Raw genomic sequence first — 19,516 nt, forward strand, 5'->3', positions numbered from 1 at the left:
ACTGCAATGATCTTCATTCGAAGACACATCCATGATGCACTGCAGACCGAGTACCTCGCTGAGGAGGACTATCACGCCCCGAACCCAGGGTCGGTGGAAAATTCGATCCCAAGTCCGAAACGCGAACTAAAAACTAAATAAATAAAATAAAACGGAAACGTGTTGGAAAATAAAATTCTTCTTATTTAAAATAACTCAATAATTCTTTACAAGGCTAAATAAATAAATACAATTCTAGCCTCACATCTATCTCGTCTCATCCCGTCTACCCTTTTGACATTTTAGTTAATAAACGTGCATAACAATAGAGGGGTGAGCTTCAACAGCTCAGTAGGGACATAACCTTATCACATTAAACTAATAATATTAAATTACGTGTTATTAAAATCATGTAATCAAGTACCAAATCATTATCAATAACAATGCATGAGTGCAATGCAATACTCTTCATCTTTATCCATTAATTCATATAATAAAACACGCGGACCTGCACGTCCCATACCGTGCATTTTACCTCTGCAATGGTGGTTCGAATGTTCTAATATACAAATTAACCCCCTGTAACTCAATCATCCCAATTTCCCCTTTTGTTAGTCATCTTGCCAAAACCCTTCGTCGCCAGTCCCGAATTATCCTTAAAGAATATGTGCACTGTGGGCTCGCTTGAGACCTGGTACCTACTAAAAGTTGAGCTCAACTACACAAAAGATCATTTCCAACTACCCTCATTTCCAATTCCTTCTCACCACTGGAACTCCAACCACACGACCAATTATGAATGATTCACAAATACTTTCATTTATCATTCACATATACCATAGTATATTCTCAACCAATAGCATTTCACCAATAATTCCATAACCAATAACAAGTAAACACGCAAGAGCAGTATTTGTCCAATTAGAAACCCATATCACATTAATCAACCAACAAGATCGATAATAATATAATGCTTCACGAAATTTAATAAAGCCAATCTTGGTAAAGGTCTGCCGTATTTCCCCTACCTGGAGTCCAAAACAAGTAAACAATGTCCCTTACCAACACCTCGATTAAACACAACCGTTGTGGTAACTGGAGTCCCTGATCCAACAAATAAACTATATCACTGTATAATCCCTATATCTAACAACCAATATAAACTCCTTTATTTTAGAATTCCGTTATTAGCCTTAAGATCACCTTATCTCAGTTGGACCCTTAAAACATTTTTCTTTCTTATTTGGGTCCTCAAAAATTTCTCAATTATATACATGCTGCCAGCAAGCATTTGCCCACAAAACAATTCTAAAATCACAGTTTTGTCCCAAGCCTGCGGGTAAAAACAAAACTACCTAACTTTCAAAGAACTGTAAAATGGCCCAAAATCTAAAACTTCTTTTTCAGTTTGGTCCCTACAGCGTGAATAGTGATATTCAGGGTTATTTTCCAGATTGGTTCCTCCTGTCTTTCAATCCAAAACATGTCCAAACCTATTTATCATGATCTCTACGTACCAAATCACCATTCAAGTTCACCAAGTTCCCTTAATTTCGTAACAGCCACAAAATATCAAGGTTTAAAAGCCATGAAATAATTCTAGGGTTTGCAGCAGCTAAGCCCATATAGAAATTAACCTCAATTCGTTCAATTAAGCTTCGAATAAGCTTAATCCACCATAAACAACATTTAAATTTGAAGATTAAAGTTTGTGTAGGAATAAATCCCAAAAATGGCAGCTTTCAAAATCTGCAGTAAATCCATAAATTATTACCTGAGATTTGTAGTACTCTTCCCCACGAAAGCGGAATCAAATTCAGACTTCCAAATCAAAAGTTAAGAGAAAAAATGGTGTTTGGTTGAGACAAGGAGATGAAGCTCATTGCTTCCTCTTTGCATCTTTCCGTGAAGAAAAGAAGAAAGGCCATCAGGTCTTTCGATCCAATATATAGGTGCACCTGTACCGCTTTCTTCATTTGTGGTCCAATGTCTACTTGCCACGTTTCAAAGTAATTCTATCTGCTTCTTAAGGTCCAACTAAAACCTGCCAAGTGGAAGACTTGGCACTTATTTAAGAACTCGGATCATATCCTTTTGTTGTCACCTTCAGGAGCTGTCACGTGGTGATTCGCCATTGGTCCAGCTTGTAAATTCAATTAAAACCTAAGCTCCGAAAAATCATCTGAAAGATTATACAAACTCGCAATGACATTCACTACCTTCATATGAAAACCTTTTGAATAAATTTTTTTCCAAATATTTCTCTTATTCGATAATTAATTCTTGGGATATTACAAGGACCCACGCACCCTCTAGCTTGCTCTCGTCAACCGTTTCGATCACCAAAAGACATTTACTTGCCTGAAGCAAGACACGACTGGCAGTATCTACGCTTCCAAGACTTTAAGTCTGTGAATGAATAGAACTCTGAAGTTTATAGAATCTGATCACTGCTTAAGTTATGTAAAATAGACTTAACAAATGCAGATATTCTAGAGAAAACCTATTCGACCTTCCATGCCACCAATATTGTCCTGCAGCAACAATATATAGGGCACAAAAGTTCACCAAATTTTTGGATTTGATCTCTGTTTTACTTCTTGCTGAAAGCAGAACCAACTTTTGATGAAGAATCATTAAGCTCAACCCACTGGCTTGAACCCTATGCCTGAAGCACAGGCTACTAATTCTAGTAGCCACAAACGACGAAAGAATCGTTATGGTCATGGTAATGGGCAGCAAGCCCAACCACGGGCCCAAGGTCAACAGAGCCAAGGCCCACCCAAGGGAAGAAACTTGACCTAGAAGCACCAACCCCTTAACCCTAAGGCTCCAAACTTCAAGAACAATGGAAAAGCTACCGTTCGATCGGCTTCTACAGAAATGGATATGTGTTACCGCTGTGGATCAAAGGATCATTTGTCACATGTATGCAGAGCTACCCCCAAGGCCATTGCCAAGTATCATTCCCGTTGTGAGTCTAACTTTACCCATGTGGAACATCCTGAAGATGCTACTACATCCATGGAGATGTCAAATTTTTAGAGGTATCAGCTCCTATGGACGAATAAGTTTTATTCTTCTAGACATGATTTTAGGGTGTTTTTACCCTTAGTGGCCGAACCTACTAGGAGTGGCCGGACCTCCCCTTAATTTTTAGGTTTATGGTTTAATTTGTGGACAATTTTTCCAAGTATTTGGAATAATTTGTTTGGTTTTGGTTTGTTTTGAATTATGGATAATTATTTTATCGATATTATTTCTCGAATTGATTAATTGAATGAATGGAATTATATTTATGCATGTGACCAATTCAATCAATTTATTTCTAGGTATGTCTAGTGGGGAAGTTATTTATCTGACTAATAGTGCTACTACGCACACCATATTGCATGAGCGAAACTATTTTACTAACTTCGTACCTAAGAAAACACCTTTGACAACTCCCTAAGGATCATCCAACCTGATTGAAGGATATGGAAAGGCTCGTATTATGTTGTCTAATGGTACTATCTTAACCATTAAAGAGGCCCTCTATTCTCCACATTCTGGAAGAACGTTGTTGAGTTTTAGAGATATTCGAGATAATCAATATCATATTGAAACCACTGAAAAGAATGGTTATGAATTTCTTTGTATTACTTCTTATGAGTATTGCCAGAAGCATATTCACGAGAAGTTGGAACGTTTCCCGAGTGGGTTGTACATCATAAACATTCGCGGCATAGAAGACCACCATGTGGTCGGCCCTGTGCCTGAGTTCCAGAGCACTTTGCTACTTTGGCATGATCGTATGGGACATCCCAGACATGACATGATATGCCGTATCCTCAAACCATCACATGGGCATGATTTACCTCCTTATGTTGGATTCCCACCATGCAAAGATTGTTCTTTGGGGAAGTTGAATACTCAACCCCTAATTACAAAGATTATTCACAACCCTCCCAAGTTTCTTCAGAGGATTCAAGGGGATATTTGTGGACCTATCCAACCAACATGTGGACCATTTAATTACTTTATGGTGTTGGTTGATGCATTGACACGTTGGTCACATGTCTGTTTACTGTCCACATGCAACGCTGCATTTGCGAAACTCCTAGCACAAATTATTAAGCTAAGGGCTCACCACCCTGATTATCTGATCAAATCGATTCGACTGGATAATGTTGGAGAGTGTACATCACAAACTTTTGATGATTACTGCATGTAAGTAGGGATTGAAGTCGAGCATCATGTACTACATGTTCACGCCCAAAATGAACTGGCAAAAGCTTTCATAAATTGCCTTCAATTGATAGCTCAGACTTTGGTTATGCGAACCAAATTGCCGGTATCTGCCTGAGGCTATGCAATATTGCACACAGTTATGCTGGTCTGCCTGAGTCCCACCGCTACCTAACCTCATTCACTGTTATAGTTGGTTACTGGATACGAGCTTGATGTCTCATATTTACGGGTGTTTGGCTGCTCAGTCTATGTGCCAATAGCACCACTACTACGTACCAAAATGGGTCCTTAGAGAAAAATGGGAATCTATGTCGGTTATGATTCACCATCAATTATTCTCTATTTAGAGCCATTGACATAAGATCTCTTTACCACACGTTTTGCGAATTATCACTTTGATGAGACAGTTTTCCCGTCGTTAAGGGGAGATAAACATGCTAACATTCCTAGAGAACACTGTGAATTGTCGTGGTATACTCCCACTATATCTCATTTAGATCCCCACACTGCCCAGTATGCAACTAAAGTGCGACGATTTATAAATCTTCAAAGCATTGTTCAAAGCATGCCAGATGCTTTTACTGATCTAGCTAAGGTGAAAATATCACATATACCTACTACTAACGTACCTGCAAGGATAGACGTACCATGAGTATGCTGTAACACCACCTAGGAAAGCCGAACCATCCCCAAAGGTGGGGAGGCCGCACCTTCCATGGGGCTCGGTACATTAGCGGCTAGCCAATCATCTGCTCCGACCTTGAAGCGTGGTCCCTTGGTTTAAATGATTCACAACACCAGAAGAGGAAAACGGCACAAACTAGTGACCCTAGTCTGAATCTGACCATCGCACACTCGTATGTTCCAACGCATAAGGTTATTATAGATTACGGCGATGCCTTAAATGAGAGACAACCGTACCTCCCGAGAATTGCAAGATTTCGGTCCACTACACAATATTGGATGAGGTTTGGAATCAAAATGAGATGATCGTAGACGATGCATTTGCGTACACAATAGCTACTGACATCATGCTTAGTGATGACATTGAACCACGTTCCGTTCATGAATGCCGACATAGAACTGATTGGTCAAACTGGAAACAAGCAATCCAAATCGAACTCGATTCCCTTGCGAAACGTAAGGTGTTTGGACCTATAGCTCATACCCCACCACATGTGAAGCCCCTAGGCTATAAGTGAGTTTTCGTGACAAGCATAATTAGAAGAATGAAATAGTATGATAAAAACACGCCTCATAGGACAAGGCGTTTCTCAATGCCCTAGAATTGATTATGATGAGACGTATTCCCCTGTAATGGACGTCATAACGTTCTACTACCTTATTAGTTTGGTTGTTTTCGAAAAACTGAATATGTAGCTTATGAACGTGGTAACCGCGTATCTCTATGGGGATCTAGATACATAAATCTACATGAAAGTTTCAGAACGACTTCCATTGACTGGTTCAAATAGTTCTAGACCACGGAACACTTTCTCTATTAGATTAAGGAGATTACTCTACGGATTGAAACAATCCAGGCAGATGTGGTATAACCGTCTGAGTGAATATTTGACAAGTTAGGGTTATGTGAACAATGAATTATGCCTATGCGTGTTCATTAAGAAGTCACATTCTGTATTTGCGATCGTTGCAGTTTAAGTCGATGACATGAACCTCATCGGAACTCTTGTAGAGCTTAAAGAAATTGTCGTTCACTTGAAATCGGAATTTGAGATGAAAGATCTTAGGAAAACTTGATATTGTCTCGGCCTGAAGATTGAGCATTGTTCGGATGGAATCTTAGTACATCAATCAAACTTCACCCAAAAGGTGTTACGACGTTTTAATGAGGATAAAGCGAAGCCTTAGGTACTTCTATGGTCGTTTGGACTCTAGATGCTAAACGAAATCCCTTCCGTCCTAATGAGGATAAGGAAGAGATGTTGGAACTTGAAGTTCCATACCTATGTGCAATTGGGGCTTTATTGTACTTGCCTCAATGCACTAGACTCGACATTTCCTTCGATGTTAATCTTTTGGCAAAATACAGCAATGTGCCTACATGCAGACACTTGAATGGTGTTAAAGATACTTTTCCGCTACCTCAAGGGTACGACGGATTTGGGCTTGTTCTACATCCACGAATCCTCGAGAGGAACCGCCACCCCCCGTCGGTTCTTAGGTTCATTCTAGCCTTGTTAGTTATGCAGATGCTGGATATCTACCTGACATTGAAGCCACCGCTATATCTTTAATGTTGAAGACACCACTATATCTTAGAGATCTACCAAGCAAACGCTAGTTGCGACTTCTTCAAACCATGTTGAGATCCTTACCCTGCATGAAGCATGGCGTGAGTGCTTTTGGTTAAGAGCAGTCATAGAATATATTCGAAGCACTAGGGGTCTTATTACTGTCGTTGACCTTCCTACGACGATCTTTGGCATGTATCAAACAGTTAAAAAAGGGATACATCAAGGGAGAGAACACCAAGCACATAGTGCCAAAGTTCTTTTATTCTCACCAGCAACAACAACATCAGAACATTGAAGCCAAGCTAATCCATTCCCAAGACAACCCGGCCGATCTCTTTACCAAGTCATTGCCAATGTCTACTTTTTGTAAGCTTGTCCAAGGAATCGGCATGCGTAAATTATCTGAATTGAATTGCTTGAAAGTTATGTCTAACTCAGGGGGAGTATCTTGAAGCATACTCACTTGATCTTAATGAACTCTTTTTCCTACAATTAGGAGCATTTTTCCCACTGGGTTTTTGCTACCTAACGAGGTTTTGATGAGGCACCCATCCCAAGATGATCATAATCCGTTGAGTTCACTATTTTCGTCTTGTTTGATGTTTGTTTTAGACATTATGCATACTTCTCACTTTTCTCCTTAGTCTATAGGTTTTTACCTGCCTTAGGTTTTACCATAGCGAAGTTTTGTGAGTTTTACTACCAATGCAAACTTTCTTTATATTTGAGACTCGCATTCGCCCGTTGTGAGTTTTACTACTAATGCGATGTTTTGTTTGAGTATTTACACAATCAAGGGGGAATGTTGCAGTCATATTTAGAATATGAATGTGATTGTGTAAATCCTAGTGTATTTAGGTATATCTTTGAATATTCCCCATAGTAGTTAATATCCTGTTAAAGATGTAATGCTATAACGGTAAGGATTTAACCTATCCGACTATTATAAATAAAAGCACAATGGGGTGATACAACACTCATCTCACAATTAAATCTCTCTTTTCTCTCTTTTATTGCCGCCGGCCTTCCTCTCTCTATTCCTTTAGAATAGTTCAGTCAAATAGGCTTACAACATAAAAATGATTATAGATGCTATTATTTCAAACCACCGAACCGACCCCTAGGCACGAGAGAGGGTGACAGGCCAACAACTCTAGTTGACACAGACAGTTTGACATGGATATAGTAGCGGTTTACTGTTGACTAGTTTACGAAAATTCACATCCTCATGCTTAAACAGCATAGTTTCGGTTCAATTATTGGTTTGAGTGGTGGAAAACCATATATACCTTATATAACGGTTTACGACATGATGAAATCATATATCATATCGAACCTTGATCTTTGTGCCAATGATACACAAACACAAAAGATGAACATGGAAACAAATTCCCAATCCACGGTTTAAAGTTTAAACCTGGAAAAAAAATAATCTAATCCAACTGTTTAAGTGGGATGAAATCGATCTTGTCGGAATTTTAAAATTTTTTATCGAATTATGCGGAAAACAATTTATGTTAACAAAAATGTTGAAAATTAAATTTAATGAATGGTATTGATACCCTTATAAATATTAAATTTAATATTGCAAATAAAATTACTGTGTGAATATCAAGGTTTTAAAAGACGCTAGGTATTAGTCGGGCAGTAGGTTGGGGCCTACCACCTAGCAAACTAGACGGATTTAAATCAATTTATTATATTTCGTGTAAATAAGTATTTGTTTATATAAAAAAAAATTTTGGTCACACGCCGTCACGAAAGAGCTCAACTCCTTTTCACCAGTTTGGTAAAAGGCCGCTTGCGTCTGTTTATACTTAAAATATATATAATTTCATCATAAACTACAAAATAGAATGACTTATATATTATGAAGTATTGGAACATAATGAAAACATAGCGAACAAGCATATAAGGTGTGTTCATTTAAGTATTCAGCAAGTCTCTTACAATTTATTAAAAAAAAAATGCAAAATGAAAGTTATCTATTTTCCATCGAAGTGAGTCACAACCTAGGTAGGTGCCTGGGGGGGTCTAGACGGGCCTGACGGGGTGCCTAGGTAAGCGCCTCAGCAAGTCTAGGCGCCATTTCTTAATTTTCAAACGCCTAGACATTAATTGGGGCAGTGGCCAGCCGCCTAGTGCCTGCGCGGCGCTAGGCAAAGATTTTTAGAACAGTGGTGATTATACATGTTTTAAGCATGGTATGGAATTTCATTTGAATATGTTTACTCGAATATTGCAAATACAGTATTTCAATTTTCCCAATGACTCTTTGTTTTCTTATATGTGAACTACTCCTTCAAATATAAAGTGACATTATTGTATCATACAAACGTCATAATCGTAACCATTAATTTTTTTATTATCATCTAAAATTGATCTCTTCAACAATTCAAAAAGAAAATGATAACCACTACAAAAATTCATGGGATATAGAGACTGTACAGTTATCCATATAAATCAAAGAATTCATTGAATATGGAGATCATTTAGTTATCCAAATTAGTCAAAGACAATTGATGATTTATCAAAAAGGTTTTACTAGTGGTCATAACTGTCACTTTGCTCAAACAAATATAGATGACTAAACAGTCTTCAAATTGAAAGAAATGTTTTTAATTTTGACTAATGCGATAAAATTCCATTTATCAAAACAAACATATACAAGAAGGTGCCATATGGGTACATTTCTCTGGTGACCAATCTCTTAATCTTGAGATAAATTTTCACAAATTTGCAAATAAGAAAACCCCTACATGGCTACCACAACAAGAACCATGAGCAAGCAGCATAGATCTACCACAAAGATGGCTGATGCAACATACCTAGCTATAGGGCACACAAAATCCATTATAAGAATAATGAGTAACAAGCAACTAGCTAAATAGGACAAAACAAAACATATAAAAGCTACCTAATCCAAGATGGAATCATCAATCAACAAGTCTCCACAGTGAGGTGCATACCGCTTCTAGAGAGATCTTTTAGCTGCCATAGGAGTAGGCCACCATGAAAATCAAGCTGTAAAAGGTGTATCTGACCCACCACAACCGAAAATCCCACCCAAAATCATGAAACTAGCCAAAATCAGAGTGTACAACCTAGATTTAGGAAGAAAACTCCAACAAATGTTGGAGGGTTGTACAAAATGGTGGGAAAGGGAAAGAGCTTTTGCAAGGCATCACCAAACCCAGTGAAATTATAGGAAAATAAAGAAGTTTGCTGGAGGCGCGTAATGGAAAGAGGGAGGCGCATGAGCGAGGGAGGGAGAGGATGTGCAGAAGATGGGATGACAAGAAAATCCACAAAGGAAAAGGGAGAAAGGTTCGGAAATGGTGTGAGGGGTTGTTGCCAACCCTAAGCCGAAGCTAGGGGAGAGGGAAAGAGATAAACCTATAAAATGATGCTCAAGAGAATGAACACTTTCGATTATGATCGTCATTAAAGAATGAATTACTCATTAGCTATATTTTGTGTATATCCCAAATAGATGCTCATCTCCATGAATAGTATGGTCCCTACGTGGACTTTTACCAACAAAGAACGAGAATGCCGCAATTAAAATTGTGAGGCCCACATTTAATCCACGCACAGTTCAACATCCCTGAATGCTTGAATAGTTTAATGAATCTTATCTTTATGCTCTCTTAATTGAAGCTCAACTCCATCAAGTAGGAATCACAATCATATCCAATTAAGGATATTTCAAGATAATCCCAAGATATTATTTATTAAATAGTATCTTTAGTATAATGTTTTCCTCATCCATCTTACAGATGACATACCTTAGCCAACTGGACGTCAATAGATGTCATAGCAAACCATACACATGTGGTCAGCCTAGCTCTATAGATATGCTATTCTCCACTAAATTCTGGTAAGCTTTTGCTACACAATCAAGCTCTAAGCTCTCTTTCCTTTTCAAAAAAAAAAACTAACTTATGCATCGAAAATCTATTAGCCAAACTCCCCCCTCTCCACCTTGTGAACATACATAGCTTTAGTCTTTAATCAACGTTGTTTATTTGTTTTGTAGGTACAAATAGGCCAAGACCGAAGACAACATACTTTTGCTACCATAAATTGGTCATTTCATTGTGAGCCCGATTTAATATCTTCAAAAGGTTCTTGTAATCAATTTCGAAATTTTCTGTTATGTTGAATTTCTCATACGTTCATAGTCATTTAACTGTTTCAAAATTCCTTGATCAATCCTTGGAGAAAGGATACTATGGTAAAAAAAAATAGAAACCACGATGAGCAGAATGCTCTACGTTCAAAAATATGGACCAGAGAAAGGAGAATATGACGTGGCCCAGCGCCGCTGTTCCTCGTGACTCAATGCAGCGATTGAAGCAACCTCACATCCATCATAGAGGAGTCTTATAGCAGCGCCGGGCATGCAAGTCCATGATGAAGACTTATAAAATAACAGGCAAAAGGACCAAGAGCAAGCAGCCCACGCTTCGGTAACGGCTCACACTCTCTAGGCCCATGCATACTTGTAGCAGCAGCAGACCTTGCTACTAAAAAAACTAGGCCCAAGCGCAATGCATAAGAAGTCTAACATAAACCCTATACACCAGCTGCAGTAGCCCAAGGCTAGGCAGGGCGACCTAGCTCCGTGCCTCAAGACGCACCTATGCACCTAACCTGACCGATGGTCCCATATTGGTCTTCAAGTCAGTAAGGCCAAGTAGGCCTGTAATCCCAGCTAGATCCTACTCCAACCGGGCCAACCAGACCGGTAATTTGATCGATGACTGAATGAATGGTATTTTTACCCTTTTTTCTCAAGTTTGACCCATCCAGGCTAGAATTTTACACTAATTATCCATTACACATCCACCACTGGTGGGGATGCTTACCAACCAAGCTCTTTTACCGCAAATATAGATCAACACCTGTCCTAGTAGGTTGTAGATTTGACAAACACCTTCACGCAACAGATGACCTTATTGAGTAAACCTTTAATGCACATCGAGATGCAGCACTCCTAACGAGGTGTCCATGATCAGGACGAAGGCAGATGACTATGTTTCTTTCAAGCAACATCATGGTAAGCATCTACACAACCATAAATTGAGCATTCTACTAGTGCACACTCTCATTTACTCACTCGAGATAAAGTTATCTCCCACCATAGTACACGTAGAAGCGTTCACTCTCAACTTAACTCACGAGAGAGTGTTAATTCACGATTGAGCCCACACTCTAACAAGCATCCTAGATGCAGTATCCACTTACAACTTGGCCTCGCACAGAGATTATCCCACCACACACCAGAATAGGTGATGCAAGGGACAAAAGGAAGGAAAAGAACGATATGGCTCAAGTTTGATTGGTAGCCAATGCCAATGTAACCACGAACAGCCCGCTCACATACCAGACATGAAGGAAGTGCACTACAGCCACGACACTGACAAACAGGACACTAGGAAGAGCTGCATAAACCTGCAGGTCACCATTGCCCTAGAGGCAGATCCATTAGGAAGTAAAAATATTTTTAGCTAAGCGATTGAGCAGTTTCCATCACATCGACAACACTGAAGACGCGTTCTGGATGGAAGTAATCAGTATAAGCAACTCATCTTTCACAAACGAGATTAAGCAGACGAACTTGCATCGTAAGTTCAACATGCCACACTTTACCCTTTTCAAGGACTATGACTATTCGAATAGACATTTAAAGCAGTACCGTCATGCATGACCTTTACAAGAACAACGGCACCCTCAATTACAAGATTATCAACATCACCCTGCAAGGCGAGGCATAAGACTACAAGATTATCAACATCAACTTGCAAGGTGAGGCGTAAGACTGGTTTCATACCCTTCTTTACGGTTAATATGGAACTTCAATGAACTTTCCTTGGTTTACATCAAGGAATGTTCATCCTATCGCTCGATAAAAAAGAAGTCTGACCATATGTTCAACATCAAGAAAGACCCGAAAGAGACGTTATGCAACTATATGAGGCGGTTCTATAGAATTATCAGAAAGACGGGCCATGCTGTGCACGACCGACTATTTTTTTTTTTTTTTGCAAATCCCTTGCAGAACGTCAGGCTGCTTGTGTGTGTGTGATATTTCCATGTATGAGTATGAGTATTGCTGTGTCAAAGTATCCTTGTGGGTGTGCTACTTTGTTGTGCAATTTCTTGTAAGATATAATGGCATCTTTGGAGGATAGCGGGGTTCTGAAATTGGAAGTGTTGGAAATGTGCCCTAAAACCAATCATATGATGATACTTTACAGACATTTCAAATGTTAAACTAATCTAGTTTAACATATAAAGGGCAAAGATTATTGTTTGAGCCGTCTCATATAAATGTTATATGCTTAAACGATAAAGTCCAAGGAATATGTGATTGGGAGAGTGCAATCTAATGAAGTTAGATTAATGAGACCATTCTTTCGTAGACACTTCCTAAATGTTCCTGATCATAGGATTACCAATTGGGCATTGACAGTCCGTTAAGATCAGTACGTACTGTGTCTTCTCTCAGGGAGAGTGACTAGTCTCGAGTCATTGGTGTGTGTGACATCAAGACAAGTACGTAGGTGCTCAATAAGAGAATGAGTTCACTGAACGTGATCAACGAAGAGTTCTTATATTCCATGTCACATGAGAACTCATGGTTGGGATAATGCAAAGTAGTCCTTTTACCTGAGGCATCACAGTTGTCTTGTGGTTAAGTCCTTAATCTTTGATTATGTCTAATTCACCCCCTCGGGGTGTCACGGCATCGTTGGGGTTAAGCCACTTAGCTATGGAGACAAGTGAATGCGCAACAAGGGATCTCTAACCTTCAAACAGTTGAGGGAGAATACTCTATGATATGATTTGGAATCTCTGGCCAGAGTATGAATGAGATTGGGGAATGCGTTCCAAATCACATTCAAGGAAATCATATAAGCAAACGATTCACATTGGATAGTAGACATGAGTAAATAAACTATCATACCAAACAATGTGGTCAAGAGTATTAGATTAGAGAAGGACCGTATTGCATTTGTAATCCCGAACTGAATAGGTTCTCCACCTCTTCTGATTAGCTTGGGTAACTATGATATGCTGCTAGGTGTCACTCATGGTTTGTGGAAGCCCTAAACGTGTGTAATCACTAAAGGGAGAATTGAAAATAGTTTCAATTCACAATCGATGTAAAATGGTTTTAATCGCCCACTACCTCGCTAAAAGGAACCTAATGGATCGCACACCGTAAAAGGTAGAGATTGGAGATTAAACGGAAATGAGTAAGAATGATTAAATGGTTTAATCATTTAATTATGGCAAGGATTAATTAATATGTTAATTAATCAAACGAATAAGTTCGTTAAAGACTTCGGGATAGTTTTGGACCTTAAGGCCCAATGGGCTTCGAACGTCAAGCCCATTAACTTAAATTGTATGACAATTTAATGAATAAAGATTCATTAAAGCCCAAAAGCCCAAACATCCCTAAATGGCCGGCCATATTAGATGAATTAGGGTTTTGGTTGTTTAGGTTACTTAAAGAAGTGACTATATAAATGACTTTATAGCCAAAATTCATTAAGGAAAAATTAAGGGTTTATTTTGGGGGAAAATTGGTGAGAATTGTCTCTCCATTTTCTCTCTAAAGAGGCCAACACCTTGGAGGGTACATCTAGCAATCCTACTACTCCAAGGTCACTCATTTCTTCTACAATCAAACCTTGGTGAAGAGACTTAGAGGTTCCCTATTTTGGGAACTTGGAGAAACCTATTTTCCATCCAAATCCATGGATCTAAGAAGCAAGGAATGAAGGCCCTATCTCTTTGGGTGATTAGCCTTTGCTTATGCAAAGAGGAATCTACAAAGGTAATAATTTCAACTCACTTTGTTTTGAGATGATTATTGGTTCACCAATCTACTAGGCTTTGAATTTCATGGTAATGTTTTGTTTTTGAGTGCATGCAAGCATGATTCCGCCTTTTAATTGTTAATTGCATGCTATATGATGTTGCTCAAATGAACATGTTTTTCAAAATAAATCCTTCAAGTGGTATCAGAGCCTAGGTCTAGTAGTTGGTGAATCCTTTTGGGTTTTGTAGTTCATAAGTTTATGATTTAAAAGTTGTAATTGTTACAAGCTTTATTCTTGCTTCTTTGAATGTAAATTTTGTTTGAAAATTTGCCATCTCAAATGTTGTAGATGTAGTTCATATGAGGATGAATATTGGAGCTAAAATTTGGTGCCATGATTTTAGGGATTTTCGGCCAAATCCAAAGGGTGATTTTTTGGGTTCATGTTTGTCTTGTTAAAATGGTTTTAAGGTGACTTTTGGAACCCCTAAGTACCCTAGGATGTTAGCCTCATTTTGAATGATAAAAATTTGAGTTTTATTGCATGAAAACATTCATGGAGCTTTTATGGGTTTTCATGGATGTTCTTCATATGTTCTTGATGTTCTTGCCAAGAACACAAAGGTTTGTGTTTTGATTCAAAGTTTTGATTTATTTCATAAAGTTTATGATATATGTTTTTCAAATGATTTATCATGTATTTAAAGTGTTAAATATTTGTATAAATGATGATGGAAACATCAATCATCAAAACATATATTATTTTTATGAAAGTATTTAAAGTGTTAAATATTTGTATAAATGATGAAAGAAATATCAATCATCAAAACATATATTATTTTTATGAAAGGTGAAAGCACTACTTGATTGTTTTTGACAAAACTAATAAATCAAAACACCCACCACTCATTTTTATCCCTAAAAACCGGCCACCCTAATAAAATAGGGTATTTTTGGGGCTTTTATGCAATTACATAAAGTTTTGATACTTTTGTGTATTTGTACTTTGACCCGAAAGTTTACGTTTTGACGTTAAGGCCTAAAAACGCTAAAGGACAAATTGTTTTGCTCCTTTAATGAAGTTTTTGAATTTATTTAAATTTTGGGTTCTAGTTGTATTTACATGAAGTAGTGACTTTTGTGTTTTTACAAAGTGACCCCAAAAGTTTATGTTTTCGCAATATGGCCCAAAAAGTTGTGGTTATTGCATGATGGCCCAAATAGGATGAGAACAAAATTGTTTTGTCTCTTTAAATGAGAATTGGATTTTCATTTTGTTTAGCTCCACTTAAATCAATTTTATGGATACAAAAACCAAATGAAAAATGTTGCATTCAATTAATTAGTTAAAGCGTTAATTAATTAAAGGATGATTATGAACCTAAGCCTAATATAATTGAGCTATGTGAAAGGCGTTTCAAATTTGTTTGAACCATGGGAATGTGTAGATTAGATTTTGGTTGTAATTTGATTTGATCAAATGTTGTAAAAGGGCATAAGTCCTTCTTTACTTTAAGGTAATTTGTTTTATGCAAATGTTGTAATGAGCATAAGCTCATCCTTTACTTTGAAGTATTTCTTTCTTGCTTTATATGATATGCATGAAAATGAAGTAATTGGGTCCAACGCCCCTAAGACAACACGCCTTAATGTGATTAAACGCGTAACTAAAATCAATCTCCATCCCTAGACCGAGATTCAACACAAGGCTCGTGTTGAATCTAAACAAAGGTTCATAGTCATCCTAAGGCCCTAAGGCAACTATATAGTCCATCAAATGAATGCAAACCTTATGTTAGTAGTAACATATACTCTTGCTTTAAAAACCGTTTTAAAAGCATAGTGGGAGTATTATGTACAACTAAAACAATCATATGGACCAATAGTTGTAATAGGACCAAAATTGTTTTAATAGAGATTAAAATGTATATTGATATGTGATGAGACCTAAAACCCTCAACCAAACCAATATTAAGTTGAAAGCGTGGGAGTGCTTAGAACATTCTTTCGTGGCCTTCCACCATGGTAGTTCCAATCGTTTATGACTTGTACACCGGCTTCACCCTATCATGGGGAAGTACAAAGTGCATGCTTATACTCAGGAGGAGTCTATATACATATGATGAGGTGAGTTTAGGCAACGAGGATGGCCAATATCGTATCATCGTGAGGCTATTCTTGAAACCCTTCATGAACTAAGCTTGGTGGGAATGACTTAACTAAGTGCAATGGAACCAATATCATATCATTGTGAGGTGACATTCTCTAGAGGCCAAATAAGATGGGTACTTGCATGAGTTGCAAATGAGTAAGCGTACTCTCTCATTATTATTGTTGCTAGCCATATATCGTATCATCGTGAGGTGGGCTTGGTAATAGTGAGCCTCCCATAACCTACTAGGAGTTTCATCCAAAACTCTCGAATTCCTATGAGGGATATGGAATTTGCCAAAAATAGTGGGTGGTGCTATTTGATTTAAAGACCCAAATCAAATGGCTTAAAATCAATCAATTTATATTCGTTATGTATTTGATTACCAATATATTTGCAAACGCTATCCAACACTTGACAAATAAAAGCCGAACGTTTAGTTTACGGACTTGGTACTACAAAACCATAGATTGTCTTTAATGGCTTGTAAAAGTACCAAAGTAGTCTCATCCTCACAATCTTCCTATTGATAATGTATCATTAGAAGAATATGTTAGAAAAGGTCTATCATAGAGAGGACAACACTTTTAATGTCATAATTCTTCAATTACAAATTGTTGTATGAAGAAATAAGAGTTGTTTTGAACAACCCTTAGTCAATACAAACACTTAGTGCTTATTTCTTTGTTAATTGAACAAAGAACTTGAGAAGTAAGCACAAGGGCATGGACACTTTATGTGCCATGATTCTTCACTTACAAATTGTTGTATGAAGAAATGAGAGTTGCCTTGTACAACTCTTGAAAGTTTGTAATTATGTTTAGAACATAATGGTTGGTTGACAAAAATAGTCCATTAACATGGACTTATGATGATTTTGAATCATTGAGTGTTGAAGTGTTAAACCACTTAACGAGACGGAAACTAGGCAAGGACTTCACCTTTGTTTCCCTATCCTAATGGTTCACTAAGTTTATGGTAAACTATGTAGTGAACAATAACCACATACTCTCCAAATTGTTTGATGTGTATAACACAATTGAAAAAGGTTTCAAGAGAGATAGTGGGAGTTTAGGGACCATGACTAATGTAGTCAAAGGTGAAAGTCAAATAAAGAAGATAAATAACTCCAAGGGAACAAACTTTCTTTATGAAAGGATGGACATTGGAAGGGGTATTTGCAAGAAATGTCTTGCAAGTGTCAAGAACACACCTTTCGAAGGTGTTGTAAATTGTTCTTGAATAGTTCAAAACAGTTGGTTCTTCTACTTGAATGTATGATTCCGTATTAGTAACTATGTTTTACAAATCGTTGTAAAAGTGTGACTAATAAGAAGTAGAAGATATATGAGAGAAGAAAAGGTGCTTCACATACGGAACGTGAATAAGATATAGATCTCTGCGAAAGCAGATAGTACTTACTTCCTCATATGAACTACCAAAGAAATTGGATTATAGTAATCTAATTGATTGTCTCTATAGTAGAGATGATATGGTAGTGTTAACTGTTTAGAATATAATGATGCTTAAAACCCAAAAGGTTGCAAGGTAGTGACTAATCCCAACTAAATTGTGATACCTCTAAAACATAAGTTACGAGTTGGTGAAACAAGGATGCTTTGGATCGTTAGATCCGGATCCAATACCTTCTTGTTAAAATTGTATAGAGGCGAAATGTTCGAATCTTTATTCTTTTGGAAAGAAGAAAGAATCACAAAGTTGTTGAGGTTAATTCACTTAGATGTTAGTGGCACTTGTCCACAACATAATACTACTCATGTTATATGACATTCACCGAAGATCACTCTCGGTTGGACTATAGTTTATTTTGAATAAACACAAGTCCGAATACTTTGCAAAAGGTTTCAAAGAATTCAAGAAATGTAAATAGATGAGTAAGATATCTAAAGTATTTACCTCCTTAGATTTGATCCAAGGAAAGGTAACACTTTAGATGAGTTTCCTTGAAAAATATCAAGGAAAATAGCATCATAAGATAATGTATTTCTCCATTAGGAGAAGAACGAACTCAAATAAGATTTAGTTCGTTAGATGTTATCTATTACCCATATATAGGATATATACTTCTAAAACAATATGATTGTCAATTAGAAGATCTTCCAAAATTTTCATAACTCCATAAGATGTAGTTGGAAAGAAAGACAAATCTTAAGCATGTTAAGATTTGAGGTTGTGTGCTAATAAGCAATATTTGTTTGATAACAATCATGTGGGATATCCTTAAATTAACTTTTGGATATCGCTTCTATAATCCAACTAACAAATGTTGTTTTGTTGGGAAGTTCATTGTAATCCTACAATGTGATTTGCCTAAGAGCAAATGAACGAGAGATAGAACTCAAAGAATGGGTTCTTTGAGAGACAAGGAAGTAATCAACAAATATAACAACCTAGTTCCTATACCTCAAGCTCCAAGGTAGTCAATAAGGATTTATAAACCGTCTCAGTTGAATGGTTTTGAACTTTATGACTATGTCATAGAGTTGCACCTCTTAATTCGAAAGAAGTAAGAATGAAAATCCTTATACACTGAGTGCATATACGATATATACTCAAGGAAATGGTAAAGTACCATTTGACTCGAAATAATGAAACCTTCATAGCTAATTGGTAGCTTAAGGTGACTACAATCAAAGAAAAATGGTTGACTTTGAAGAAACCATCTTTGAGATAGTCTTAGTTTCAATTAATTCGAAGATTGCTAGCTACAACTAAATGGTGATTCAATGTTTGGACATTATTAAGATAGTCTTGATAATATATGTCTAAAACTATGAATCACAAGACATGTAAGTTGTAGAGATCCATCCATCATGGATCTTAGCAAGCTAGTGGGAGCTATTTGCATCTTATGAGAAAAAGATCAAATCGTTTGATTGCTTATAAAGATGTAAATGAATCTTTTGTTTACTAGGTTTACAAAAGATTAGTGGGAGTTAATCATGTTCCTAAAATTTAAAATATATATGATATATTAATTTTGGAAATGAAATGAATTCTTCTTCGTTAAAGTTATGACTTTAAGCATTCTATAAACGA

At 37.2% G+C, this 19,516-nt stretch overlaps 1 long non-coding RNA gene across 1 annotated transcript; it reads right to left on the reverse strand.

Moving 5' to 3' along the window:
* Positions 1-431: 431 nt before the first annotated feature.
* Positions 432-1,886, reverse strand: LOC114821922 (uncharacterized). The gene is made up of 2 exons (XR_003769774.2): positions 1,754-1,886; positions 432-1,083 (listed from the first exon to the last, which is right to left on the reverse strand). It is a non-coding gene; the product is annotated as an uncharacterized lncRNA (long non-coding RNA).
* Between the last annotated feature and the right edge of the window lie 17,630 nt (positions 1,887-19,516).

The sequence above is a fragment of the Malus domestica genome, chromosome 16 (genome assembly GCF_042453785.1).
Source record: "Malus domestica chromosome 16, GDT2T_hap1".
Lineage (NCBI taxonomy): Eukaryota > Viridiplantae > Streptophyta > Magnoliopsida > Rosales > Rosaceae > Malus > Malus domestica.